Source organism: Suncus etruscus, chromosome 12 (assembly GCF_024139225.1).
Source record: "Suncus etruscus isolate mSunEtr1 chromosome 12, mSunEtr1.pri.cur, whole genome shotgun sequence".
In the NCBI taxonomy this organism is placed as follows: Eukaryota; Metazoa; Chordata; class Mammalia; order Eulipotyphla; family Soricidae; genus Suncus; species Suncus etruscus.
Window position 1 is genome coordinate 9,685,519 of NC_064859.1, and position 26,228 is coordinate 9,711,746.

A 26,228-nucleotide genomic window follows, 5' to 3' on the forward strand; every position below is an offset into this window, starting at 1 on the left:
TTCTTATCCATTCAACTCTTATTTTCTTTAATTCTTGGAATAAAATTCTTCAGAATTGGAAATCGAATTAATTTTTTTAAGAATTTAAGAAACCTTTTAGTTATTCTAAATACCATATACAAGTGATATCATCGTGTTTATCTTTCTTCTGGCTTACTTTACTTAACATATCTCCCAGTTCCATCCATGTTGCAGTGAATTTCACAATTGCATCATTCCTTACAGTTATGTAGTATTCCATTGTCTATATGTACCATATCTTCATGATCCACTTGTCTGTTGTTGTCTATCTAGGTTTATTCTGACTCTTAAAGGGGAAATGCCTAAATCATCCTTGGACCCAAGGGAGACAGATGAGAAATAATGGGGGATAGTGGTCAAGGAGATTCAGGTCCGTTGGTGGTGTTAAGGAAAGATAGAGATAAATCCAGACCACAGAGTACCCACACTGAAACTATTAAACCCATACTTTAACAGCCAGATATTAAAAGGTGCCTGTTATGATGGCAGGCCGTGGGGAGGAGAGAAGGAGCAAAAAGTATGGAATGGACCCTGGGAACAATGGTGGAGGGAGGTTGATGCTGGTATTGAAAAACTATATTTCTAAAACTCAACTATGAATAACTTTATAAATCATAATGCTTTAAATAATTTTTTTTGGTTTCTCGGGCCACATCCGTTTGATGCTCAGGGGTTACTCCTGGCTAAGCGCTCGGAAATCGCCCCTGGCTTGGGGGGACCATATGGGAAGCCGGGGGATCGAACTGTGGTCCTTCCTTGGCTAGCGTTTGCAAGGCAGACACCTTACCTCTAGCGCCACCTCACCGGCCCCGCTTTAAATAATTTTTAAAGAACTTAATAAATAATATAAACCTGAGAGATAGTACAGCAGGTAAGATGCTTGTCTCACTTGCGGCTGAACCAAGTTGGATTTCCAGCATTCCATACATCCCCTCAAATATCTCTAAGAAGTGATCACTGAGTGTTGACACAGGGATGTCCCCAGATCATCATTGGGTGTGGCCCCAAACAAAGAAAAATACTATGATACCTCTATAAAATAAAAAATTAAGATGTAAAAAATTAAAACAAAAATTTGAAGAACAATGGTAAATGATGCAGGGATTAGATTGGACAAATACTCATAAAAATGTTGGGGCTGGTGAGGTGGCGCTAGAGGTAAGGTGTCTGCCTTGCAAGCTCTAGCCAAGCAAGGACTGCAGTTCGATCCCCCAGCATCCCATATGGTCCCCCCAAGCCAGGGGCAATTTCTGAGCGCTAAGCCAGGAGTAACCCCTGAGCATCAAACGGTGTGGCCCGAAAAAGCAAAAAAAAAAAAAGTCTGATGCTTCTTAAACCTTAAAGCTTCTTAAAGCTTCTTAAAGCTGATCAAGGTACCCTAGCAGATACAGTTTCTGGTCACAGGAGTCCATATGTTAGCATTTCTTTTATCTTTTACCTGGGCCCAATTTTTTTTTTTCCTGTGAGGTTAAAATTCCGTCAAGATTCCTAAATGCTTAGGATAGTAGTAAGGAGAGCCTAATTATAGTGTAAGAATGAGATAGAAAAATAGCTGAGGCCACTCATTCTTTTGAGGAGGTCGGCATGGCCAAAAGAGGAAGTTTGGGGCTGAGGTGGGCACCTTCTGGGCATTGCTTCACTGTGCTGAGAGATGCTGAGCCTGAGTGACTAAGTCTTATGTAGTAGGACATTCCCTGGAGGCATGGTGGGAGGATGTAGAAGAAAAGAGGCAAGCCTGAGTTTCCCTCCATGTCATCCCTGCTTTGCTTCTTCAGTGGCACGGATCCCCCACAGCTTGGATCCTCACACAAGCTGCTCAGAAAGAGTAAACAGTAATTTGTTATATTAAGTGACAAGAAAGATCAGATACAAATTAGTGAAGGAGGATGAAGGCAAAATGTATTATTATATAGGAGGAGCTAACCATCCCGCCTTCTTGAATTTTGTAAAGAGCAAAAGAGGGTAAACAGGTGGGCTCATCCCAGGCAGAGTCTTGATGATGTTCTTAACTTCTGCTACATCCCCAGTTCTCTTCTACCCTCCCAGCAGCCCTCTCCTGTGTCAGACCAGTTGCTATAATAAAAAATAAGTTTCATTCCAAACCCAGATTTTCCACTGCCTCGTCTTTGACCAAAAAATGTCACCTACCTTTTCTAAGCTTCACTTTTGTTATTCTCAAATAAAACCAAAACAAAACTGTAAAATAACATCCAGTACTTAGAATAACAGCATGATGTAACACAATGTTCTAAATGGGTGTATCTCTAACACCCTGGCACCAGAGTATATAGCTTTAAAAATCTCGATATCACTACCAATGTATTGTTAGTATTTCAGAGTCATTTTCATTTTTAAATGTATTTATCATACTTTTTTTTTTTTGATTTTGGGTCACACCCGGCGATGCTCAGGGGTTACTCCTGGCTGTCTGCTCAGAAATAGCTCCTGGCAGGCACGGGGGATCATATGGGACACCGGGATTCGAACCAACCACCTTAGGTTCTGGATTGGCTGCTTGCAAAGGCAAGCACTGCTGTGCTATCTTTCCGGGCCCGTATTTATCATACTTATAGGCTTGTTATGACAGTGAAATGAGTTACTGCCTGAAAAACAACACTTTTCCTGGTATATGGTAGTACTCAGCTAATGATAATAAATGTTCTTTATCCAATAATTATTAAAGCAGAAAAACCAAAGAGGTCTGAGGAGAGAGAAAATTGCCATAGTCAATCCTATGGGAATACTCTGATTTTGTTATGTTGTATTATGTTATATTACATTACATTACATATTCAGCCTTTATTTCAAGCTAACAACAAAATTAATTTTTCTATCTCAGCAGTTTCTAGAACATGGAAACATTTCTACCTCATAAAATATGCTGAGAAAGAATAACACCAGAAAGAATATACACCAGAATCTCGCAAGACTGATTTGCAGATATTGTCAAATTATATATGCATGAGATACTAAATTATGATTTCCTGAAATATGTGCATCATTGCTGTTAAAATTCTTTCAAGGCTGTAAATGAGAAAAGCTTATGTCTAAAACAGGTATTTCTCATTTTCGTTATAGAGAAGGTATCTGCTGATTATCTCTGATCTGTTATTTTCAGGTTGATACTCACTGATCTTTAATTGCTTTAATTTGATGGACAAATCAGGAATACTGCAATCCCTTCTTTTCAGACAAGACAGTTGAAGTTCATGAGAACAACCAAGCTCTTGAAAGTTTTTTGCATCTTCTAAACCAGAGGCTTGCAGGTGTACATATTATCAGCTTACACAGATCAGACTACCTCCCAGCAGTAATGGATCAGGAAATGTCCTCTAGCTGGAAGTTTCTCAAAAACTTGAATCTTATAGTGAACAGCAGTCCACAACAAAAGGCGATGGAAGAAAGGGGGCTGCCAATTGCAAATCAGCAGCATCAGTGGTGGCAGCTTCTCGGACTGAGGCAAGGCAGGTTGGGAATCTGTTTTCACTTTGGAGCTGGTTGGTAGCTGGTTGGGGTGTGAGGGAACTTTCTGGTTTCTGAAGAATTAAGAACCAAGAGTAAAAATGGTTAAATAGGGAAAAATAACAGATTGGGAATGAGAGAGTGAATGGATAGAAAAGGATTTGTAAAGTGGTAAGCAGCAAGGGGGAAGGAAGGGCTATATATAAGAGGAGAAAGGACTATACAAAATAGACAGACATTATATATGTTACAGATGCACATTTCACAAACATAGAGGTGGCCAACACATAAACCCATACACAAACATAGAAAGACACTGCAACATGAGTGGCAGTTGAAAAGCTTACCCAGGTAGAATGGGTCAGAATACTTAAAAAAATATACAGTGGGCAAGTCAGATAGAAAATTTTCCATCTTCTAGGCAAATCATCATTGGTGAGTGTAAACTTTACTGAAAAAAGGCTTCCTGGGTTAGATTGTGCATAGAACATTCTTAAAACAATCATAATTTTCAAGTCTAGAATACTAAGCTATCTGGTAAAGACATTGTTAGAGGATTCTACACCATAAAGTATAGTTTACTAGGTCGTGAGCCTCCAAATTCCTCTCCTGAAACCAAACTTAAATCATGAGCATTATGATGTTTTAATTGAATATAAATTGCAATAACATACTCAGTGAATGAGCACTGGAGCAGGAGGCTATAGCATGCAGCTATGTAGCTCATTGTTATCTATAGAGAATAACATTACCTCATAGTAGCAGGCATACTCAAATGTAAAATGAATAGATTAAATTTTTGTCAAGATATTTTCTTAATGAACACTGCCTTTTGAGTCTAGTATAATATAGCACTGCAGTGCAAAAGTAGGGAGACCAACCTATATCCCCAAGTACCACTGTGGACAAAAAGATCAAGGGGTTATTATAGACATATTATAATTAAGACACTAAAACTTCTTATAATGAGCACTGTCATGGGAATCAATGGCTTCCAAATTTATTCTACACTTGTTTCTGTATAAAAGCTTTAGAATATTATTATAGATCTCTATAAAGAACAATTGATTGAACATTTGCTCAGTCTAAACAACTGCATCCCTTGCTGAAGGTCTCTTTGTTGTATAGAAGAGAATATAAGATTTTGTTTCTCTTCTTCCACTCAGTTTCTTCTCTTATCCTCACTATATTCTGGGGCTAAAGGTGTTCGAGACAACTACCATTTAGACCATTGTGTTTCTTCATGCAATTATTCTAAATACCATGTATAAGTGATATCATTCTGTATTTATCCTTCTTTTTCTGGCTTACTTCATCTAACACAATATTTTCTAGTTCCATTATGTTGCTGAAAATTGCATGACTGCATCATTCCTTACAGCTACGTAGTATTCCATTGTATATATGTATAATATCTTCATGACCCACTTGTCTGTTGTTGGCCATCTAGGTTGATATTATTGTATTGAGTGAATAGAAGTGTTTTGGATGAATGTTTTTCTGACCTGAGGATAGATACCCAAATGGGGAATTGCTGGATCACATGGCAGCTCCATTTTTAGTTTATTGAGAACCCACCATACTATTTGTAGAGGAGGTTAGACCAGGCAGCGTTCCCACCAGCAGTGGATGACAGTTCCTTTCTCACCACATCCCTGCCAACAGAGATTGTTCCCCTTATTTCCACTATGTACCATCGTCACTGGTGAAAGATGATATCACATTGTTGTCTTGATTTGGGTTTCCCTAATGATAGATGATGAACATTTTTTATGTGTCTGTTGACCATCTGTTGATCTTCCTCAGGGAAACGCCTGTTCTTTTTCTCATCTCATATTTTGATAAGGTTTTTGGGTTTTGTGGAGCTAACCTCTGAGTACTTTGTATATCCTAAATATCAACCCTTTATCTTATGTAGAGTGCAAATATTTTCTACCATTCAGTTAACTGTCTTTTAATATTAACTTGTGCTTCTTTTGCCATATAGCAGCAGTGTTTCTCAATTATTTTATGTCATGCCCCCCTAGAAAGAAGAAAACATTTTTCACACCACCTGCATGACTGTAAATAGTATCTTTATTAAAAAATAATTTTACCTGCAAAACAAAAATATATAAAATAATTTGAGCTGATTTTTAAACAGAGGTGATGTCTGGATTAATGGCTACAATGAGCACGTTTTGCAATATATAGCTTTTAGAAGCGGGGTTTGAAGCAGGGCACAGTGTTTGTCGAGGTCAAGCTTGTCCCCTTTACAGAGCCTCGAGCCCCTCCTGGGGGGGGGCGTGCCCCACTATTTGAGAAGCACTGCCATACCAAAACTTTTTAGTTTTATGTAGTCCCACTAATTCAGGTTTGATTTGTTTTTAGATTTGATTTGTTAAGACTTTGTTAAGAATTTTTGCATCCATGTTCATTAGTGAGATTGGTTTGTAAATTTTATTTCTTGGTGGTATCTTTTTCATCTTCGGAACTAAACATGATCATAGAATTTATTAGGAAGGATTATCTTTTTGATATATTGGAATAGTCTAAGGATCAATGCTAGTGACTCTTTTCTGAATACTTGCTAAAATTCATCTGCAAACCCATCTATTCCTGCACTTTATTCCTGGGGAGTTTCTTAATTATCGTTTCAATTTCCTTACTTGTGATTGGCCTGTTTATGCTTTCCACTTTCTCCTCCTAAGTATCAGTGGTTATATTTTTCCAGAAATCTCTTCATTGCTTTTAGGTTCTCTTGCTTAACTGAGTGCAATTGTTCATAATAAGCTCTTGTGATGTCTTGGATTTCTTGGGGTTCTGTTGTAATCTTTTCCTTTTCATTTCTGATCCTATTTATTTGAGTGTTGTCCCTTTTTTACCTTGTGAATCTTGCCAGTAGTTTACCTATGTTGTTTATTATTTTAATAAAACCTGCTCCTGGTTTCATTAATTCTTTGTATTGTTTTCTGTTTCTATATTGTTGATTCCTACTCTGGTTTTTATTATTTCTTTCCTTCTGCTTGTTCTTGGATTCCTTTGGTGTTGATTTTGCAGATATTTAAGGTGTTTCTTTAGGTTGTTGATTCTCTCTTTTTCTTCTTTCCTAATGGTGTTCTGCATTTCTATGAGTTTTCTCATAAATAACGCTTTTTCTGTGTCCCATAGATTTTGGCAATTTGTTTTTTTATTATCATTCATCTCAAGGAATCTATATTGCCTTATTTTTTTTATTTCTTTTGTCTTTTTTAATTTCTTTTGTCTTTGTTTATTAAGTAACTTATATTTTCTTCCAATGTTTTCTCTCTCTCTTTTTTTTTACTTCTTTATTATGGCTTGTAAGTTGTTTTCAAGTACATCTATGCTATTCTCTACCTGTGTAATTCTACTATTACAGTTTGTTAACATGTTTTTTAGTTCCTTCAGCTCCATTTGTATATGGATTCTCTTATAATTGTTCATCTACAGATTTCTCAATTTCCTTGGCTAATAACTCCTTGATTTCCATTGCTATAATGTTAAGTATTGATTTTAGGTCCTCATCTATACGGCTCAAGTGCTTGAGAATATTTGGAAATTTGCTGGAATGTCTCTCCATATATACCTAACTCTAAGTGTCTTCCTTAGCTTCCCCCTTGATCTTTGTATTTACTGATTTGGAATGCTGTGTATCGGGTGTTCAAAAAAGTGATCTATTGAACTGTTCCATATGAAACATGGATTGAAGTATATTTTCTTTAGAATTTATTTTTTCTAAACAAGCAAAGTTATATAAGTGTGATGAAAATATTGCAAACTTGTTCATTGGTTTGTGACACTGGATTTTGAGCTGTATACTTCATAAGAGGAAAAAAAGTGTTAGATCCAGTCAGCCAGGAACTATATGATATTAATTGAAATAACTTCTCAAGGGAGGTTTGGGGAAAAGGAGGGTTAATGGAAAGGACAAGAGGTTTGCTTTTCTTGCCCAGACATAGACCAGACTGGCTGCAGGGGGCAGAAGAGTAGGACTGGCACTGGAACCTGGAAGAAGACTGAGCAAGCCCCTAAACACAGCCCAGTTTGTGATGGTGGGAGGGATTAGGATGAGAGGTTCCCTGTTCCCTCCTAGGCACAGACCTGACTGGTAGCAGGGAGCAGATGATCAGTAGTAGTGCTGGAATTTAGAAGTTCTTCCTCACATTTTAAAAATACCTATTCTCCTCCTTAAAGCTTAGGAAACCACAAATATACACTAACAAATATCTCACACAGTCTTAAGTGGTACCACTTTTACTGAGAATCAAGTTCTAGATGATTGACTAAAGTGTATATAGATCACAAAAATGTTTTAAGCAACTTCAGGCAAAATGTATCCTTCAGAAAATATTCAAAGTTGTCCTCTATGCTCTCAGCTAAATCTGATCATTAACTTCTCTTATGGAAATCTTCTCACCTCTCAAAAACCTTCTGAAACTGGGCACTGAAAGGACATAAGGTGATATGCATGATACGTCTTCAAGTAACCATATTGCAAACCAGTGTTTAAAAGGGAAAAGGACAACATTGAAAGAGAAAAATGTCAGTCAGAAAGCGAGGCTGGTGTCAGGCATTTTTCCACTCAGTTGTGAATGATATAATCAGGCCTCTCTAACTCAATATCTTGGTATTTACACAGGTCATAGGAGTAAGCCTAGGAATATTCTTTCTTTATGGTTCTAAAAGTTCTGTTCATCACTGTTGTTGTAATCAGACTTTTATAATTGATGGTCTCAGTTTTTGCACAGATCCTAGGGGAAAACCTGGAATAGAGTTTTTAAAATATGATCCCAGAAGTTCTATTCTGTTGCAGTTGTTATAGTCAGACTTCTGGGATTGGAGATGTTGGTTTTGTACAAATCCTAGGCATAAGCCTAGGCTATGTCTTTTTTATTGGTCCCAGAGTAAGTACTGCCCAGTCTTGGTTGTCAATGCCAGTCTTCAGTAGTTGGTAATCTTGGTCTTTGCACAGGTCAAAGGGTGACGTGTCTTCTGATTCCATCTTACTGTTAGGATGTTCTGCTCTTGGATCAAGTTATTGCCATTTCCTCTTTGTCAGGATGTCATATCAAAACTGATGTAAGTTGGTGCTAGAGAGGCATTGGGAATTTCTCAGGGGGAGTTTGGTTTCCGGTGCCATTGTTACATCCCATACCACCACCACCCACGCCTCCCAAAGCCGGCCAATATAACAGCCCCATTTTAAGTCCAGATTGTTAAAGTTTGGGTCTCTTTATTCCATTGTTGTTACCTATGGCTTGGATATTTAGTTCTGTTCTTTTTTTTTTCTTTTCTTTTCTTTTTTTTTTTTTGGTTTTTGGGTCACACCCGGCAGCACTCAGGGGCCACTCCTGGCTCTAGGCTCAGAAATTGCTCCTTGCAGGCCTGGAGGATTATATGGGATGCCGGGATTTGAACCACCGTCCTTATGCATGCAAGGCAAAGGCAAATGCCGTCCCTTCATGCTATCTCTCCGGCCCCAGTTCTGTTCTTTTGTAACACTACCAATGCACGTGAGACCACTTAGCTCCTGGCCTCCATCCTTTTATATTTGTATTTCTCCTCCTCCACTCAATTTCTTTTCTTCTCCTCGCTATACTCTGGGTGCCAAGGCTATTCAAGCCTACTCCCAATTAAACCATTGCATCTCTTCATGCAGTTATTCTGAATACCACATCCATGTTATAGCAAATTGTATGATTTTGACTTTACATTAAAAATATGCTATTAAAGACAATTCTTAAGTATCTGCATTAATAATACAAGGTTGTAATAAAAATAAATTTGACAAAATACCTGCATAGACATAGTCATTTAATATAAGTGAAATATTAATTTATTATTGAAATAGTATAAAATCCCTTTGCTAGTTAGGAATTAACAGACCTTTCTCATTCCTGCTCTTATATTTTCTTGTGTTTTGCCGACTTATCTATACTATCCATTTCTCCAAAGAATATCTCATTAAATATCCCCAATACAATGTTCTTCAAGACTTTCTCTGAAAGTTTACTTAGTGATAGAATTTCCCATGCCTTTACTTTTGCTCATAGAGCTGGATGAGCTTCTACTTATGTTCAATACTGTGTTTCCTGTGTTCCTGCTAAGCTGAAGGTAAATCATTTTATTATCCCTCCTCCCAACCTCGGAGGAATTAGAAGGGGTCTTGATATTTTTCTTCTCTTTTTAATCTCCACTCAGTGAAGTACACTGTCAGCAATGTGACAGAATGAGATGAACTTGCTGATATGATGGAAGTAGCCTTGAAGGCTTCTTGAACCTAGCTACAAGAGAGGACTCCATCTAATAATAAGTTACTTCAGCTGTGTTTTTTAATGTTTATAGTTAAGTGTTCCAGTCTACCTATATATTAGTAAACAAATTTTCTTCAGAAAAAACTCAGTGTATTATATTTCAGCTCCTGATATAAAATATTATAAACACAGTTGAAATATTTTCTTAATAAAATTACCATTTCCAGTACTCAATCTATAATCACACCTTTAGTTTTATTATCAACCCACTGTAATTGTACTATTTATTACATATATATCTTTGTATTTTGAATTTCTGAATTATATTTAAATCATAGTGCATCATTTATTTAAACACTTATAGATTAGTGAACATTTATGCTGCTTCCAAATGTTTTTACAAATAGCATTGCACATTCTTCTATCTTTGGATACCTAAGAAGTATTTGACGGTTTATTCAGAAAAGATATATGGAAAATTCCATTCAGAGTTCTCAAAGACAATACTAATTTAGCATCCACAAAGCTTTTCCCATGTATCTTCTTCCCAAACTAGTCCCAAGAAGAGAAATTTAAAATGAAAATTTTGGGGGAAGTGGCAGGCCTGCGTCTTGGGCAGGGATCCAGAGGGGTTCTTGGATACAAAGGGTGGACAACCTAAGTTGACACCTCAGGCCCAATCACACTAGATCCCATACTCAGTTTGCATTATGAAAATGTCTTGATAAAACACTTTAATATACCCTTTATCTCTGGGTTATGGCCTCTATTAGGATCTGAAGCATGTGACAAGCCAGACCACAGAAGCAGTCAACTGTGACCCACAGACTTATATTATAGGACCTACTCACCAAACAAGTTTAGGCAAGTTAACATCTCCTTTCTCTCTTCTTCTCTCTTCACACTACTTCTTTCTCTCTTTTCTTTTTCTTCTACTTTTTCTGCCTCATTGTCATCAATCTATGTAAAATAAAAACCACTATTTCTCTTTAGGAAAGGAAATTCGGTACATAAGGTGCTGCGGACAATACTACATAGGGTAACCACCTACATAGACAGGCCTCACTAACACATTGTTTAGTACTCAAGATGCGAAACCTATGTGTATCCTTAATTGCTCCAGTCATCACATAATCCTGAAACCCTCATTCAGGAAGGCCCAACCCCATAACTAACAAAATCCCTAGAAATTAAGAAAACCTCCCAACTTTGACACACTGGCACAAATTCTCTTAGTTGATTTATTAGTTTCTTTACCTTACTTTTACTATATTTACCTATTTTTCTGTTCTCTTATTTCTTGCTCTCCCCTCCTCTTTTTCTTAAGCTATACTTAAGTTAACTATTTATGATCCTATGTGGGCATGAGCACATAGAGAGAGGACTCCTCCATGAGAGCCAAACCTAAATTGTCAACAACACACACCTATAGTGTATATAGCCCCTCCTATATACTATCCCCTTTTCTTCTCCTTCAGAAATCCTACTATCCCTTCACTCCACAGTCCCAACCTGATATCCCACGTTATTAAAGCTTTTTACCCTCAGTTCTTAACCCATTAGGTTTCAAGATTGACCTTCTACCCCAATAAGCTATTACCCAGCACCCAAGTGAAGGGACACTACAACCAACACCCCTGTTGATTCATGCTGTGTGGTCCTTCTTCTCACCTCTCCCAAATGTGGACTGTTGTTTGATACCGAACTCAGCTCCAGAAGGATCCCCAGTGCAAGAACTCTACCTGAGACCTCTCTGCCACAAATCTTTTCTCAATCTCAAGAAGACCTGGGTGTGTGATGAAAATGTGCCCTGGATCCCACACCTCTTAAGAAAATCTCAAAAGACAATGGGGAAGCCATTATAAAGGATTTCCTAAGTTTAAGACCTATATTATACTACCTCTTAACCTGTTTATCCCCAAATGTAAGGTAGTCTCCTGCAACACTGTGTTCCCTTAATTACTTTTTTAACTCATTTTTATATTCTTTTCTTTATATATGTGATTATATATATTTATTTTTGTCTTATTTCTGTTTTATTCTCTTCCTTAATTTCACCTCTTTTGGTTCTGCTTGGTACAAAAATCTACAATAAAAAGTCTTGCCTGGGATAATAGCCCAGGTCAAAACCAGGGCACAGAGAGGATGGAGCCTGACACTCCCACTCCCAAATGCACCAGCAATATAATATAGCACCATTTCTTCCTGCAAAGGCATACTAAAAATGAGGACATTTTACATATAGAAACAAGCTCTTATCTACTAGGGATAAGAACTCAAACTTTTTTAACAATACAGGGGCAACTCCCACTTTGAACATATGTCATGTGGACCCCAACTTAGACTCCAGGTGATTAGACAGTGACTGTCCAACCCCAAACCCTAGATCCTAGGCACAAACCAACACAATTCTCCACAACAGCTCCAAGAACCAAACTCCCTCTGGGACATTTTTAATACTTCTCTGACATTAACATGCTCCAATTTTGAAATGATATCCTGACAATGAGGAAATGGAAACAACTTGATCCAAAAGCAGAACTGCCCCTCAAGTGTTCTACCCACAGCAACGGACAAAGAGAATGGCCTTCCCCAAATAGAGACATACTACTCTTCGGTAGAAAATATTTGAGTATTTACACTCTCCTGTTAAAGAGTCTAAAAAAAAACTCTCAATAAATTCATAAACTAATCTCTTGATTAGCAGCTGTTGGGAAAATATTTGTAAATAGTCACTTTTATTTAAAAAATTGAGTCTGTATTTTACTGTTTTAATTTGGCTTTTAAATTGAACAATGTGAGTTTTTGCCTGTTATTCTTTTCACATATGGATTTTAATGGTGATGTAAATGTAAAATAAATATGAAAATGCTTATATAACCAATATCCAAATTTAGATATTTGGGTTGTTTCTAATTTTTCCAATTATAAGCAATATGATTATGAGTCATAAAACAGACATATATATTAATAACTCTAAAAAATTTTCTCTAGAATTCTTAGAATTGAAATAATTAGAGATTGTTTCTAAAATCTTTCTTACATTGGTTCTAAGCATCATATTTCTTGTAACATCAATATGTATTTGTGAACTGTAATAAATAATTCTTGGGTTTGCTTGTTTGGAATGCTTGTTGTGATTTTAAAATATGTTTTGTACATATTTTAAATAAAATTTGATTTTGATTCTGGAGAAGTCTAGTAGGATCCAGATGAAGAAAATGCTATCATTGCATGATATACCACTATCCTTCACAAAGCTGCCTTTATCCCCGTTCCTCCAAGCTTGCTCTATAGATTGTGTGCCTATCGGTAGGAGATTGCAAACACTGATGGTGAATAATGAGGTTTTTCTCTTAAAATGTTTGTGCCTCATAAAGATATTAGATACTGGCCATTTTTATGCTCACAGCAGCCTAATGTGCCCTGTGAATCTTTATACCATAGACTAATATACACCTACAATTTCTACTTCCATGCCTATGAACTATCAACACAGTTTTTTCCATATCTGTTCTATCACTTTTTCTGCTACTGCTTATGTCTGGAAAGCCTCCAATGTATTCTTACTCATTATCTGTTTCCTCTAGACTCTATTTTTACTTGTTATTTCAACAATCCTCAGCCAAATTATGAAATTCTGTCATAATGATCAGTCATCAGTCAGGTTGTTAGAGTATGAATTAGGGGACCAGAACACTATGTAACTGCCATTTGTATATATTTGAAATGAATAGAAAGGAGGAATAATTTTAATACTACCAATAATTTTAATACTACAATATCTTGTACTTTGTATTTTCTTAATTATCTCAAGTTCATAAACCAGGAGATTACTGAAAAATGGCTTTAGAAATATTGTAAAGGGGCTTCCTAATCCCTGCAGGAGACTGCTGAGGAAAAACCCATTGAACTTAATCCCTTCATCAGCCAGGTAGGAAGTCCTGGCCCACAAGGTGGTCCATCTCCTGCCAGGTACCTTTATAAAGCCTCTGCACTCCTTACATGGAATCTTCCTGATTCCAGCGGGAGACTGCTGAAGAAGATCCAGTGAACTTAATCCCATTAAGGTTCGACGGCCAGGAAACGGAGAAGCATGGATGATTACAGTTACTCCACTTTGCTACACAGCCACACACATCTCCTAGTCTATGTATCCCATTGCAACATGCAGTAAAAGCCACACTATAAGTGTTAGGGAGACAATGCAGGAAAACAGCATGCACTGAGAATGAAGATTGTAGCTCTGATACCAACCACATCATTAACCTCTCAGACAAAGAGTTTAGAGTAATACTATGGAGAATGCTTATAGAATTCAAAGAAAGAATGGGTCAAGCTGAAGAGAACACAAAGATAGAAATCAGAAAACTCCAAACAGAAATAACAGAACTGAAAAAATCAAAGAAAAGCCTCTCCAACAGAATAACAGCAGCCAAGGACTCAAAACCAGCCTTAAAAGAAAAACTGAAAGGTCTACTTTAAGATAAGACTAACCAACAGACACATCAAACTTCTCCACAAAGATGACACTAATTTCTATGATAATTCTTTCAATGTCAATGGACTGAATGCACCACTTAAGAGACACAGAGTGGCAAAACGAATTAAAAGCTGAAGCCAACATTCTGTTGCCTACAAGATACACATCTAAATAGTCAAAACAAACATAGACTCAAAATAAAAGACTGGAGGAAAATCATCCAAGCAAACAACTCCCTTAAAAAGCTGGAGTGGCCATATTAAGATCAGATGACACAAACTTTAGACTAAGAAAAATTGTAAGGGAATAAGATGGTCATTACATACTAATCAAATGACATGTACAGCAGGAATAAATCACTCTCTTAAACATATCTATACCCAACGAAACACCAGAAAAATATTTAATCAATTGTTGACAAACCTGAAAGAAGTCATCAATAGCAACACAATAATAGTTGGAGACCTCAATACTGCCCTGTCACTCCAATAGGTCAACCTCGGTGGAACCCAACAAAAATATACTAGCTCTGAAAAGAGAAAAGGAAGAAAAAGGACTAGTAGTTATATATAGGGCACTCCATCCCCAGGAAACTGGATACACATTCTTCTCCAATGCACATGGGTCATTTTCCAATATAGACTACATGCTGGCCCTTACAACATATCTCCATAAAGTAAAAAGAAGATAGAAAGTGTACAGACTACCTTCTCAGATAACAAGGCACTAAAATTAGAAGTGAACTACAAAGGGTCACAGAAGAAAAACTTTAACACCTGGAAATTAAACAGCCTACTACTTAACAACCAGTGGATCAGAGACGAAATCAAAACATTTCTGGAAGCAAATGACAATGAAGACACAAACTATCAGAATTTCTGGGACACAGCAAAAGCGGTACTGAGAGGAAAATGTATAGCTTTTCAAGCACACATCAGAAAGGAAGAAGGGGCCTACATAAAGTTTAATAACACAACTTTTAAAATTAGAAAAAGATAAAAAAAAAAGAGCCAAAAATAGGTAGGCAGAAAGAAATAATAAAACTTAGAGCAGAAATCAATGAAATGGAAATCAATTCAAAAGATCAACAAAAGCAAAAGTTGGTTCTTTGAAAAAATAAGCAAGATAAACCACTATCAAATAACCACTATCAAAACTCACAAAGAAATAGAGAAACAGTAAACCAGACTAGAAATGAAAAGGGTGAGATCACTATAGATACTGCAGATATTCAAAAGGTAATCAGAGACTTTAGGCCACAAAACATGAGAACCTGGAAAAAATGGATAAATTCTTGGACTCCTACAATCTTCCACATTTAAACCAGGATGATCTAGCATATCTAAATAGACCCATCACTACTGAGGAAATTACAAGAGTAATTAAAAGTCTTAGTAAAAGCAAAAGCCCAGGTCCAGATGGATTCACTAATGAATTCCTTTCTAGAGGAACTACTCACAATATTTTCAGGCTCTTTTATGAAATTGAAAAATTAGGACACTCCCAAATAGTTTTTATGAAGCTAATATCACACTGATATAAAAACCAGACAGAGATGTTGCAAGAAAACTACAGACCAATATTCCTAATGAACATAAATGCAAAGAGCCTCAACAAAATTTTGGCAAATAGGATGCAATGTCCAATGCCTCATCAAGAAGGTTATACACCAAGATCAAGTAGGATTCATTCCAGAAATGCAGGGATGGTTTAACATACGTGAATCAATCAACATAATACACCATATCAACAAAAAGAAAAATTAAAACCATGTGGTTGTATCAATAAATGCAGAGAAAGCATTGGATAAGTCCAACACTCATTGTTGATTAAAAAAAAAAAAAACTCTCCTCAAGAGGCTGGAGCGGTGGCGCTAGAAGTATAGTGTCTGCCTTGCAAATGCTAGCCTAGGATGGACCATGGTTTAATCCCTGACATCCTATATGATCCCTCCTAGCCAGGATCGATTGCTGAGTGCATAGCCAGGAGTAACCAAAGCGTCAATAAGTGTGACCCAAATAAACATGCAAGCAAACAAAAACCTCTCATCAAGATGGGAATGACAGGAACTTTTCTCAATATAGTCAAGGACATTTACCACAAGCCAATAACAAATATTATTCTCAATAGTGATAAACCAAAGGCCTTTCCTCTAAAATATGATACAAGATAAGGCTGCCTTCTCTCACCACTCCTATTCTACATAGTGCTTGAAGTTCTTGCCATAGCGATTAGGCAAGAAAAAGATATCAAGGGAATCCAGGTAGGAAAAGAAGTCAAGCTCTCACTGTTTGCAGATGACATGATACTGTATTTAGAAAACCCTAAAGACTCTACTAAAAAGCTTCTAGAAACAATCAATTCATATAGCAAAATGGTAGGCTACAAAATTAACACGCAAAAATTAATGGCCTTATACACCAATAATGATAGAGAAGAACTGGACATTAAAAAAACAATCCCATTCACATTAGTGTCACACAAACTTAAATATCTTGGAGTCAACTTAACTAAAGACGTGATGGACCTATACCAAAAAAACTACAAAACCCTGCTTCAAGAAATAAAAGAGGACACAAGAAAATGGAGACACATATCCTGCTCATGGATTGACAGGATTAACATTATTAAAATGGCAATACTCCCCAAAGCATTGTACAGATTTAATGAGATCCCTCTAAAGATACCCATGACATTCTTCAAAGAAGTGAATCAAACACTCCTTAAATTCATTTGGAACAACAGACACCCACGAATAGCTAGACAACACTTGGAAATAGTAGAATAAGAGGCATCATTTTCCCAAACTTTAAATTGTATTACAAAGCTATAGTCATTAAAACAACTTGGTACTGAAATAAATACAGATCTCAGATCAGTGGAATAGACTTGAGTATTCAGAGAATGTTCCCCAGATATACAATTAATTGATCTTTGATAAAGGGGCAATAAATGCAAAATGGAGCAAGGAAAGCCTCTTTTACAAGTGGTGTTGGAGCAACTGTCAGCTGCTTGCAAAGAAGCAAACTCAGACCTCCATCTAACATTATGCACAAAAGTCAAATCCAAATGTATTAAAGACTTGGATATCAGACCCAAAATCATAAGGTTTATTATTGAACAACACGTAGGTAAAACACGTCATGACATTGAGACTAAAAGCATTTTCAAGGCAGAAACAGCACTCTCCATACAAGTGAAAACAGAGATAAACAGATGGGACTATATTAAGCTTAGAAGCTTCTGCACCTCAAAGGAAATAGTGTCTAGGATACAAAAGCCACCCACAGAATGGGAGAAACTATTCACCCAATACCTTTCAGACAAGGGACTAATATCAAAAGTATATAAAGTACTGACAGAACTTAACAAGAAAAAACCCCATCAAAAAACGGAGAGAAGAAATGAACAATTTCTCAAAAAAGAAATACAAATGGCCAATTATAAAATATTTTGAATTTATTGCTGAGAAATGGTTAGTGAAGAGGAAAAGGCAAGCCTAGCTGATTTGATTCATTCATTCATTTTTTTTCTATAAATACTTTATTTTTGCAATTGCATATTTGAGGTACTGTTTAAGGTGCAAGAAATTTACCAGTAAGCCAAGTGTGATTTCAATCCAAACAATCTAATGTGTGGTAGGGAATATACTAACAGCTGTTAAAATCAGTAAACTCATAAACAGAGAGAGGGGATTGTATTTTTTTTAGGAGATCCAATTTTAAATGTGTTTAGCAACTCCCTCTCTGTAGTGATGAATCTGAACATAAAATTGAATGAGATCATGGGAAATTTTGATAGTCATGCATCTAAAGAAACCACAGGGAGGGGCCCTGAGTTTAATGGGCAGTTCACTTACTTTGCATGTGACCACTCTGGGTTTGATTCCTAGCACCTCATATGGTGGCCATGAATGATTGCTGAGTGCAGAAGCAGGAGTGAGGCCTGTGTGTGGCCAAGTCAAAACAAAAAGAAAAAGAACCACAGGAAGGCAACATATTATGACGGACCCTGTGGTGAGAACCAGGTTGGCTCCCTTTGAGAATGACAAGGATGCATTTATAATGGAAATAACATGGGGAAAAGAGAAAGTGTTCAGAATCAGGATAATAGAAGCCTCCAAGAACCATCTCTGTGCCACTCGAAGTGTGATACAAGTCATCTCAAGGGTAATGAAATATTACCCTTAGCATATTTCAACTTAAACATTTTATAAGATTAATTCTATCTATGGTGGATACAATAAGGTATAGGTTGCAGAAAACAGTGAATAAAAATACTAGTTGGGAGGATTTTTGCCATGAGGTACGATGGAGATTAGACTGATATGGTTGGAGAAATACTACAATAGGTAGGGCACTTGCTTTACACAAGATTTATCTGATTCAATCACAAGAATGATGCTTAAGTATAGAGACAGAAGTGTGAAACACTGATGGGTGTAGCCCCCAAACAAAATATATAAATAAACTTACTTGATAATGAAATACTATTCAGCTATTTAAAAACGATGAATTCTAGCTATTTTCAACACATAGCTGGACATAATGGGTATTATGTTTAGAGAAACAAGTTAGAGAAAGACAAATATTGTGTAATTTATTTTATGTAGCATATGAAAACAGTTATATTTTATAAGCAAAAATAAACATAAAATAAACTTTTAGACTATTAAATCAAATTAGTGGCTACCAATTAAGAAGGGAAGAGTAAATCTGATAGAATGGTTTGTTATACAGCAAAATATAAAATTGTACTTTTGCCAGTGAATTTGTTTTTGTTTTTGTTTTTGTTTTTTGGGCCATACCTGGAAGCACTCAGGGGTTACTCCTGGCTATCTATCTGCTCAGAAATAACTCCTAGCAGACATGGGGGACTATATGGGACTCCAACCACCTTAGGTCCTGGGTCGGCTGCTTGCAAGGCAAATGCCGCTGTGCTTTTTCTCCAGCCCCTTACCAGTGAATTTTATGTAGTTCAAACATATGTTGATTTTAATGGAACCCATCTGAAACATACTTAATATCATAATGCATGTAGTAATTAATGATGGCAGAACTGGGATAAGGGTTAGAAATAGGAAGTATTTTTATGGTGGACCTAACAGGATTTTTTGACTTTTTATGAGTGAGGGCTTAAGAATTATTCCAAGAGTTTTAGTCTCAGCAACTGGAAAAACAGATCTGCTGCTTATAGGGATACAAATTAGGTTTCAAGTGAGGGAATTCATGACTTCAGTTGCAGACAGGTTAAATTTAATCTGTCTAAGGACAGAGTAAATAGTTGAATAAGAGTGGCTTTAGTATCTTGTTAAAGTGAACATAAAGTCCTTAACCTGTAATTGACAGCAGACTGGAGAGAAAGAAAGTAAAAGCTATTCAAAAAGGTAAAGGAGAAGGATAAATAGAGAAAGACTTCTAGTTCCTGACTTGATTAACTGGAACCCCTCTTCTATCTACTTAAAAAAAATGAAGGAACATATGACTCATTGGTTAGGTTCTTTTCTGTTGACTCAGATTTTTGTATCTTCTGCACATTATGCTTTAGACATACTTAGACAAACATGCCCTAGACAAACATAACTCTGATTCCAAAGAGCAAGGGCTATCAAATACGTTTCATAAGGGGCCAGAAAGAAAGGGAGCAGACAAAATTCAATGGGCAAAAACCTTGGGCTCAGGCAGAACTTAGGCTTCCAAAGGAGAACTAAAAAGCAACTTGGTGGAAGAGGCATATGGATAATAGTGGAAATATACTAGCAACTGAGTTATGGATATGTTACAGAAACATTCATCTTGAAGAGACATTAATTGCGCTCCTAAAACATATATGATCTTGTAAGACAATGCTATTTCAACTAAAAGCAAAAGAAGTAGGGCCTAGGACATAGCTCAGAGGGAGAGCACCAGGAACATTTTCTGTCTCTTTGAGCTTTCTCAAGTGCTGTATATCCCCCAGCACTGATACCTGAGTCTAGATGCCCCAACAGAACTGAGCCATAATACTGAATCCTGCGATTGAGCACTGAAATATCCAGCTTGCATAGCTAGGCACAATATTACCTGGAATGGTAAGTGACCTTCTTACCATATTGTGGTGCCTTCACCATTGCAATAAAAAAAATGAAGAAGAAGAAGAAGAAGAAGAAGAAGAAGAAGAAGAAGAAGAAGAAGAAGAAGGAGGAGGAGGAGGAGGAGGAGGAGGAGGAGGAGGAGGAGGAGGAGGAGGAGGAGGAGGAGGAGGAGGAGGGGGAGGGGGGAGGGGGAGGAGGAGGAGGAGGGGGAGGGGGGAGGAGGAGGAGGAGGAAGAGGAGGAGGAAGAGGAGGAAGAGGAGGAGGAGGAGGAGGAGTTTTTGTCCCCCAATAGTGTTAAGGGAAAGGTACATCACTTTAGGGCTTCTTGTCTGTCGCTTCATTCTACCTTTATAGTGGAAAGCTGCCATAGAAAATACAGAGGTGATTGGTATGATTGTTCCAACAAACTTTTATTTACAAAAGCAGGCAGTGGGCTGGGTTTGGCCCATTGGCTGTTTTTTGACTGTCCCCGCAATAGAGCAACACTAAGTAGTTTCTGCTTTCATCTATGTTTAAGATTGTCAGAAACAGAAGTGAAAATAGAAATGATATACTTAGCAACAACAGTCCCAAATCCTAGCAAATACACAGTACTTGCTTGACCCATTAGCAATTGGCTAAGTGACAAAAGCCAACTATAGAAAAAGACTGGGGAAAAGGTAAGGAGCAGTGTATGGGAAATTATTTTTTTCCTAAAGCTCTTATCCTTGGAGTAAATGATTGACTATATGAACATCACATATTTTCCCAGGGCTGGGTTACTCATGGCCACAGGAATATTTCTGAAAGCATGATCAGCCAAATACTGAAAACATAACACAGGCTTTCTTCCAAAGAAAGACATTTCTGTAGCTAATGGTCAATTTTATCTCCTGAATTATAGTGGAAAGACTTGTTTTTCAAAACAAGTCATTCTACACTAAATCCACATTAGAAAAAAAAAAAACATTTAAAAATCTACTTTGATTAAAATTAAAAAAAAGCTATATCTAGGGGGCCAGAGAGATAATAAAGTGTGTAACATGCTTTGCATGCAGCAGGAAAAAAAAGTATATAAATAAAATAAAATCTATCTCTGAAACTTTGCTCAGTTCCAGTTTGGGAAGAATGGATATTTCAGGAGGAGATCCACCACAAAGTCTAATTTATTGGCACCAACCTAATTCAGTTTCAAGAAGAATAGAGTCCCTGGTGATTAAAAGTTTATGTAGTAGTGTGAATATACCCACAGGTATATGTTATGCTTCATATTACTTATTGTTTCATATTTCAATTAATGTTTCATATTAAGTGACCTTAATTTAGGTTTAGCCTCAGACCAATGTTTGCATCTTTGATCCTAATATCCTTTGTATTTTTTACAGTTTTGAACTCCATTATATGCTAGACATACAGATGCCTTCAGGGCTTTGAAGTTTTTCTCATACCCAATATCTATGCTTTTTAAGTCCCTTGAAGTCTGTCAGGCTTGTCACTAGAAATTTTCTTATTATTATTCGCATCTAAAACATTGCATTCTTCTGCAAAGATTTTTAAAAAAGAACCAGAGAAAGTTCTTTAGAATATCATTCCATTATGAATAATTTATATTCTGTAAAGATATCTTTATCTTTCCATACCATTTTATTTAAGCAGCACTTTAAAATACAAGGCATATTAAGTTGTCATTATCAAAAAAATTTTAGAGAACAAGTAAAACGTTAGCATATACATTTTTAGGAAGAAAGTCTATTGAATTAACTTGTTTAAAATGTAGTCTGCTTAAAATTTAACAAGTTTAATGACTACACTGAACCTGAAATCAGAATGTGTGGGTCTAAATCCCAGGTGAAACACTTGGTTGCTGTGGTATCTTAAGTTTCTTAACAACATTGAGCACCAATCTCTTCTGAGAAAAAGTCATTATGATACTAACTTATTAAAGTTAAGCAACTGTTCAAATAAAGGTAGCCAGTATTAAAACTTCTTCAATGCATTATTTACCATCTGACTAGCTCATAATCATTAGTGCTAAGTTATTCCAATTTATATCTAATATTTCCATGTATATAGGCCCTAATATTTCTGTCTGTTAGACAATATACAGCCTCAAGACACGATGGACCAAACCAAGCAATTACTTGGCAGTTTTTTCATACTCAGATAAGTTTGATTGCTTAGGTAAATAACTTGTAAGGCAGATGTAGCCACCTTTTGTATTATATATTCAATAGATCAGTTTCCGAAGTAACAGGGAACCTGAAACTGCACCATACAAGCCCAGAAAAAATAAAATAGGAAAACTGTAGAGTACAACTACAATTTTGTCTATGGAGAAAAACCTAGGCATGTCTCTAAGCCAATCAAAACTCCTGAGACACATAGATGAGGAGCTAAAATCAACTCTCAATGCTTTAGCAACAGAAATCAAGAAAGTGCTAGCTAGCAAAATTAAGCAATTAATAAACGAATAATTCAACAAACTAAAACTCTTTCAGAAGATAAGAAAATTTATAAAAACTGGAATTAAAGGAACTAAATAACACATTAGTTACAGTAGCAAAATCACACAGGTGGAGAACAGTATAGATTAATTTATCAGCCAGCAATGATAAAGGAGTCAAAAAAGAAAGGAGAGACAAAATGGTGGAAGAAAATGTAAGGCACCTAATGAACAAAGCCAAAAGAAATAATATCTGAATTATAGGAATACCAGAAATGAAGGAAAAAGGGAAAGGGGGAGAACAATTAGTGAGAGAGATAATAGCAAAGAACTTTTCCACTCTCTGGAAAGAGACCATTGTACAAACCCAAAAGGCAAAAAGAGTGGAAACAAAACTGACCCTAAAAGAACAGCAAGACATAGTTAATCCAAATGGCAAAAACAATGAGAGAGATGGATTCCTTAAAGCAGTAAGGGAAAATTAAAAGCTTAAGTGTAAAGGAAAAAATGTCAGAATAAAACAAGCTATCCCACATGAGATCCAAGCAAGGAAAGAGTGGAATGACATACGAATTACTTAATGAAAGAAATTTCCAATGTAGAAGCCTCCAGGGACTGGAGGACTGGAGAGAAAGTACGGTGGGTAAGATGTTTGCCTTGTACATCCCACACTGGTATTCAATCTCTGACACTCCATATGGTCCCCTGAAACTTGCCAGAAATAATTCTTGAGCACAGAGCCAGGAGTAAGTTCTGAGTACAATGGTGTGACTTCATCTCCCCCACAAAAAGAACTGCTCTATAACTCTCATTGTTCCCAGAAGTATTTGTTGGTATACTAGGAAGAGCTATTGTTTATACTTGCCTTCCATGATATTACATTCACCTATAATATTATTCAAATATTCCTGAACATATTTCTTAGTTTTTACTGTTAGTTCCTTCTTATAGTTTCCCTATCTCATTTACTCAGATAAACAAAAAATGTAATTTTTGTTTCATCTCACTCCTATATTGGAACCAAATAGAAAGAGAGAGAGAGATTTTGGAGTCAGTTGTTCTGACCAGTAGAAAGACAATCATGAAAAAATGTATTGAGTAATTGTCAAAGAACCATAACTAGAAAACTTTGTCTGACAGAGTTTTTGGATAGGTCAGAAATAAGGTTTCCTGAGAAGGTTCAGGAAGCTATTTTCCATTTGGCCTGAAGCACTGGAGCTTGTATCTACTATTAGCGATACTTCTCATCTTCCTGTTGCATACACAAATAACCTGAGGAGCCTTATGAAAACGTAAAACTTGGGTCCTCCCCAAGTTTTATGTATGCCATTAATGATATGCCATAAAGTAAAACCAAGTTCATTTACATGGCTATTACACTATCAAAGTTTTTCATCATCTCAAGCATGACCTTTGTATCTTCCCATGTCCTCTTATAACTTCCCATGTCCCTCTTCCCTAAGAAACTGATAACTTTTTTTTAATCAAAGTGAAAACCGATTTTATTCAGAGATACTGAGGAAGGGAAGGGAGAGGATTAGAAAGAAAGAGTATTGTGCTCACATGTGGAGAGAGCCTCAGCACACAACCCTGCATGAAAGTAGAAAAGTTTATATTTCAAGAGGGAAGATGTGGACAACATGTGCTTGGGCACTACATACCCAGGTGGCATATGAGCACCAAAACTTTCTATATACAATTAGTTTTCTCACTCTAGGCTCCCCATGTCATGGAATCACAGAATATTTAACTTTGTGTGCCAGATTAATATTTCACTTAGTATAAAATTTTCAAGTTTTATACACATTGTAGTATATATCAATATTCCTTTTTCATAGCTGACATAGTACAGTATATACATATTTGTTATATTTATATGAATATCTCATATATATATATATTGAAGACTTTCCACTATTTATAAATGTTTAACCATTTACTTGTTTGTGAATTCTTGCTTTTCTCTTAACCTTTGGGCCAATATAAATAATACTACTCTGAACATAGGTATACAAGATTGTATGTCCTTGATTTTACTTCTTTGAACATACTGTCATATTATATATATTTTTCAAAGAAATTTTCTTTTGAGAAACTTTGCTACTGATGCTGTGCCATTTTACTTTTTTCACCTGTGGTGTACTATACAAGACATCAATTTTTCTTCCACATTCTCACCTACACTTGCCATTTCCTCTTTTTTCACTTTGCTTTTAGAACAATCATCCTAATGGGTGTGAAAAAGTAACTCATTGCCTTCGAGACCTTCTTAAAATATTCCTGAGCCAGGCGGTTCAAGACAATACCAGAAAGTTGTTACTTGTTAGAAAGTTCCTACTGGAGGCCAGAGTGATTGCACAGCAGGCAGGGCATTTGCCTTTCATGATGCTGACCCAGTTCAATCCCTGGCATCTAATATGGTTTCCCAACCTTCCAGGAGTGATTTATGGGTGTAGAGCAAGGAGTATCCCCTGAGCACTGCTGGGTGTGGCCCCACAATTAAAACCCAATAAACAAGTAAAAATTCCTACTAATCCATTAGTAAATTTTGTCTAGAACTAATTTTCATTTTTTCTTGCATAATAGTCACTTTAGACTAAATTCTTTTACAATAGTCAGACTGCAAACCCAGACTAATTAAATCAATATTCTTGAGGCAGGGACCTTAGAAAACTAATTAAATCAGCATCCTTGAGGCAAGGGCTTTGGTATTATTAGAAATTTAATATGGCTCCTCACATGTTTCCAGTGTTTAGCCAAAGTTGAGAACACAGTTGACAGCAAATATAGTCAGGTAGAAGACCTTAGCATTGAATCAAGTTTGATTATTCCTTTTCATAGGCAATCTTTTACCCTAATTACCTGTCTGACTTCCACTTTTTCTCCTAGAATTTTTTTTAACATAGTAGTATCACTAATGAATATTTTGTTTATTTCTTATAGTCTATTTTATTACTGACCTTCTGATTTGCTTTTAACTGATCCCAAATGACATTATCACAGAGCAGATGCTTAGAAATATTTTTAAAGAGAGAGTTAAATCTTATTTCAAATGACAGCCCTTAGGATTAGTAGGAAGAACTCTTGTGATTTAGCCCTGGGTTTCCTCTAACCTAAAATTTCTATGTAGCATCAAACAGTGTTCAAACATTAAAGAATCAATTTCACCATATGAATGTATAATGTCTTTCCTTCTACTCAATCAGAAATAACTGAATACTTAGTGCGTTCTTTATGCACATCTATATATCACATATAATATGGACTAGCCCCTAGTGCCCACATATAGAAATGATATCTAGTGTCAATCTATGGGGCCTCAGCATAAATGAAAATCTTTTCAGAAGACATTTAGAAATAAATAAGTGTAATGAACAAAATAAAATATGCTGACTATGAAACTTTTGATGGGGTTAACTTTAATCTGTGAACTGATAAGGAAAAGCATCATACCAGAAAAGGAAACTTGGATAGTACAGAGAACTTAATGGCAGCACAAGTCTCTGAGAAGA

General features: G+C 36.3%; 1 protein-coding gene across 1 annotated transcript in view; it reads left to right on the forward strand.

Annotated features, from left to right (window-relative positions):
- HTR4 (5-hydroxytryptamine receptor 4) overlaps nucleotides 1–26,228 on the forward strand; it is a 210,657-nt gene that overhangs the window by 95,371 nt on the left and 89,058 nt on the right.